This window comes from Nestor notabilis, unplaced genomic scaffold (genome assembly GCF_000696875.1).
Source record: "Nestor notabilis isolate BGI_N333 unplaced genomic scaffold, ASM69687v1 scaffold2718, whole genome shotgun sequence".
Taxonomy (NCBI): Eukaryota; Metazoa; Chordata; class Aves; order Psittaciformes; family Psittacidae; genus Nestor; species Nestor notabilis.
The window spans coordinates 87,993-93,254 of record NW_009938535.1 but is presented as its reverse complement, the minus strand read 5'-3'; positions in this window follow the sequence as shown (position 1 = coordinate 93,254).

Here is a 5,262-nt window from a genome sequence, read left to right as displayed (position 1 = left end):
CTCAGCATCATAATTCAGGTCCTTGGCACCAGCACTGCATGTTGCAGGGGAGGAAACTCTTGCCTGATCCCAGCTGATGAGCCGCCCAGACATACGAACATGAGGATTGATGGCCTCCATAAACGCCTTTGCTGCTAGCATTGCTGTCTGTGCTGCTGAATAATCTCTGCCTGTCCCCCCAGGACCTGCTTCTCCCCTTCCTTGCTTGGTGCTGACACCTCTTAGCAGCTGATAGATCACCATCTCTTTACCCCTCATCCCAAGTGAGACATATTTCACTCATGGGAGGTTTCAGCGTGAGGAAGGCTCTGAGACACAAACCTCATCCCACAGGACACTGCACTGCATCTAGGGTTATTTCCCCCCCGCTTCCGTTCTTTTAACTAGTGTTTTTAAGAGGGATAGGAGATGAGCCCAGAATGTATTTATTGAGCCCAGGGGAGGCGCATGCATCTGTTAAATATTATTAAGATATCACTGATGACTAAGTTTCACCTAAAGGCTGGAAGAGAGATGATGTTTACATGGCTCCCATGGGATGGTGCAGAGTAGGTGAAAGGGCTGTTGTGAGCCCTGCATATTCAAAGGGAGGGGTGGCACACAGAGAGGCTCCAGGTCTCAAAATATCCAGTCTTCTGTGTCTTTTAGTTGCATTGGATGGGAAGAAAGGCTGTATGCTAGGTTTAGCAGCATCATGGTGCAAAATTTCAGTCATTCTTCCTCCCAGATTTGTGTTTGCCCCATCCCTCTTGTGCCTTCTACAGAGATCTGCCTACCTGCTAAAGATGTCAGCTCCCAAGCTTTTTTCCTAGGGATTTAAAAGCACATTTACATTCTCTCCTTTTCAGCTGCTTCCTTCTCAACTGAGCAAGACAGCAAGCCTCACTGGTCCTGCCTCTTAGACAGCCTTGGTTAGCTGGGAGGAATCCTTCATTCCTCACTGTCCACGCGTATCCCAGATGATTTCACAGGTGGGATACAGCTGACCTACCCCAGTTCCAGAGACAAGATACTGGTCAAACTACTGCTTCACCTTTGGAAAAGAGCACAGGTAGGTTCTGGATCCTAGGCTAAGATACAGAACAAGCTTTTCTTGGGTGAGACCATCTTCTAACTGATATTTCCAACCCCTCCCTTGAAAGTTAAATAAACAGAAACTACAGTCCTGTTGTGACCAGGAAATTCCAGCCCTCTGCTCAGGAGAAGAAAAAGTGTTGTCCCCCTTCAGGCTTTGATTCTCTTTATGTTTATGTAATGACTGAAGATCCTGACAATAAAGTGTAATATCGAAACCAGAGAGAGGTAGGAAAGGAGCAAAAAATGAATTTTTCAAAATGCTTTAAATATTCACTCAATCCTTTTGGTCCTTGCAGGGGGGGACCTGTATCCTGTCACACACCTGACGTTGCCCCTAGCAAAATTAGTCACAGTGGCCCCATGCAGGTTTTGGATTTATTGTCTGCAAATTTGGCTGCTCTGACCACTGGTTTGAACACCTGTGGAGCCTCAGAGTCCAGACTATTAGATTAATCTGTCAGTCACTTTATATAACAGCCTGTCCTCTCCATCCCAGTCTGACACTCCCTTCCCAAGCTTGGTGTATGGCTCCAAGATCCAGTTTCACCAGAATGTAAACAGTGTCTGAATCCCCCAACTTCCCTGCTTTGCTTCCGCTGTGAGTGCGCGGTGGGTATATTGGCTGCTTGAAAAGTAATTATCCTCACTTCCCACTTGATAAATTAAAGACCCCCAGGTTCTTTGCTTAATGGTGCAGAGCGATCCAAAAGTTATTCTCCTGCAGAAGCTGTTAGGAGAATGTCCTAGCAACCCCATACCCCCCTGGACCTCATTGTGCTGGGACGACAGCCTATTAATCAGCCCGACCTGGTTTGGAGATGGCAAAGGTCGTGCTGTGTGAAGTCTAATCGGAAAAACAAATTCCACCCCTCTGGAGCACTTCCTGGAAGGGATGAAGGGGGAGACTTGCTTGGTTTCACACTTAAGTACCTTAAGTATTTTTCCAAGGACAGAAGACAACTGATGTAAAGGGTTTGTACTTCAAACAGAGGAGCACAAGTCCCCAGGGCTATGTCTAAACTACTCTGAAGTGTGGCTTTTGGAAAGGTAGGGAGAATGAAGAGCTCTGTTTGGCCGCTTTCTAGGAAAGCAGGATTAAGCCTGCTGGAGCTCATGCAGCCCCAGATTGGGTGAAGTATGACCTTGGACCATGCTAGCAGATTCACTGCCTACAGGCACAGAAGAAAAGACTGGTCTTGGGCTCAGGATAGTCCAGAAAATTCCGTGCGGCTTGTCAGTGGTTTTCACATAAGAGAGACTGAACCACATCAAACTAGAAGCCCAGTTGCCCCAACTCCCCTCTGTGACAGAGGCCAACAGTGGGTGCCTGGGGAAGGATGATGCTTCACAGGTAACTATCCCAGCATCTGGTGGCTCAGAGGTGTTGTATATGTGATTAGGAGCCTTTGATGGATTGCTTTTCCATTAATGTCTCCATTCAGATATTGAGTCCATGCAAGCTTTTTGCTTCCTCAGTGCCTGGTGTCTAGACTTGAACTATTCAATGATGCATTATGTGAAGTGTTTTGTTTTCTTTGTTACAAGCCTATCTCCTTTCAGCCTTACATTATGAGGGCCAAGCTACAATCATCTCCTATTCATCTTCTCTGTTTAGAACTTCGTGATACCCTCTTGCAGTTGTAGAGATGTGCTCTTGCCCTACTTGTGTCAGTACTGAAATTTTACACCCTTGATTCTAGTCTGTACTACTCATGAAACTGGAATAGTTTATTGCAGTGGTTCAAAAATCTATGAACCTAGGAAATAAGAACATAAATTAGATGATCTGTCTGTGAAAACATGTCCTCCATCCTAGCAGGTGGTGATGTTCACGATTTGATAAGCCAACGTAAAGTCAAGCCAGGAAAAACAATGCCTAAGCTGCAATATATTCTCCTGTTGGCTTAGTACAAGAAAAAAAACACCAAACAAACAAAAACCCAAACCACAAAACCAAAAACCAACAACCAACATCTCTGGTTATCTAATATCATGCTTGAACTTTCTGGCCCAAGAAAGTAGTCTTGTAGATGTAGGATTGAATGCACTGGCAAGCAAAGAAGTTGCTGTCATTTGGCTCCATGACAGGGGTAGCATTGTGTTATAGCTGTTTTCCCATAGACTCTGCAATAACTGTTCACAGTTAATCTTCTGATCTGTGGTGTAAAATGGCATGTTCCTTCATGGGTAAGAAAAAAATGTGTAGCACCAACACCACTACAGGTTATCACTCCTTTAAAGCACCAACTTTACCTCTGGCAAGGGCTTGCACATATCTAGCAGTGACCCTAGCAGTGACGTTTTCATTGCTTTAGGGAACGCAGATCAGCAGCTTGTGGCTTGTGATGATAGAATCAGTTTACACTTTTTCTTTAGTAGTTTCAGCCTCTTGTTCTTGCTGCACGTATAATGTTATTGTGTTCGTATCACCAACATCTCTGTTGCTAGTTTGTGATACTGAGCTGTGTTTTATCCACGTACATGCCAGTAGTATAACAGCAATTTAAACACAAACCACAGGTGCCATTATTCGCTTTGTTTTTTGGCATGTGCAAAATCCTCCACCTGGCCTTTTAGTCCAGAAGAGCTTCCAACTAATTCTGACTGATTCTGTATTTCTTTTCCATTTCTATTTGTACCAGAGGTGCTTCTGTTTGACTTTGTGGCCATATTGAAGTTACGCCTCTCTTTGTGTACTTGAACATATATTTTTTCAGGAGATGGTAATACCCTTCCAGCTCTAGTTTGTTTGAGACAGCAGGGCAAGGTATGCAGCCCTCAGCTCTTTCAGCAATCCCAGACATGATTCAAGTTCCCCAAAACCCTTGATAGCAGAAAGTCTCAACTGCTTTCTTGAACTCTGACATCACAGTAGTCTTTAAAGTCTATTTTGGGTGCTGTGGGAGGCAGTTTGATAGGTCCTATTGTGCCTCAGCTTCTGTGGGTGAGCAAAAACACTATCCTATTTCATAAATGGGTTGAGAAGTCCTGTCTCCATGCAAGCAGTGACATATTCAGACAATAGGGCTGAGAATCAGAGTGAAATGTTCCATGTTCAGACACAGCTGTGTCTAAGTGCCTTGGCACAGCGTTATCGTTGGAGCTTAGGGCTTGCCACCCATTTTGCAGTGGAATGAACAAATGGGAGTGAAGTAAGAAAGAAGCAGAGTTTGTAGAGGTATTATATGAGTGAATAATGAGAAGGAAGAAGCTATGCTGGTTTACTGGATAAGAGGCTCATGTGGAAATTTGCCATGGAATGGTTCTGACTAGGCACGGGTTTCCTCTTCTTGCTGGTGGTCTGTGTTTTAGTGGTACATGTAGCCGGTGGATAGCTGAGCATGGAGTGCTCATGTGTGACTCCTGGTTCTGCGCCTGCCTTTTTTGCCTTCTTCCTTGTTCCTGGAGGCTGGGAATATGTTTGTACCTCTGGTTTACAGCTATAGTTTGGGCTAGCCCAACAGTCTCTCCTTTTTAACTTGATGTGAATTTCTCTCTTATCCCCAAAGAAACGTCCCCATTGTTACAGGCCAAAGTACACATAGGCTGTCCTGTTCTGCCCTATACCAGCTAAAGGACAGAAGTGAAGCATAGGGAACATGCTGACAGGACATCCTGCTTTCATAAAAAGAAAGTAAAGTTCTATTCTTCCATTCCGGATAACTGGATCCCCATCCTACATCATTTCTGCGGTTTGCCATACCAGCACTTGGGATGGCAATCCTTGGCCAGCAAGGTGATCCTTGTTGGGCTTCTAGCAATTTAGAGTGTGTTGCAGGTGCACAGAGCTTACACCCTGGCTTGACCCTGCTGTGGAGATTTGTGTCTCTGCTACGTGTCCTGGCATTGGGATTGCCTGAGCAAAGGCTGCTCCTGGCCCTCGGGAACAGCAGTGGGACCTGTTCTGTAAGCTGAGCTGAAGATCCTCTTGCTCCTTTCCCCTCAAGATGGATTGAGGCCAGCAGCAGCTTTCGTGAGAGTCTGCTACAAAGTGCACCCTAAATGTCTTGATTATTGGCTGATCTTTCAGTGGAATGGGGATATTTATCCATGAAGCAGCCGTGCATCCCCTGGGCAGAAGCAGCTGAGGCTTTCTGAGGATTAACTGATGAGCTTTATGGGTGAGGCTGGGGTGAACAGCTTGGAAAAAGAGCTGGGCAGAGGGGTCTTGGAAGCAGCTGTTGA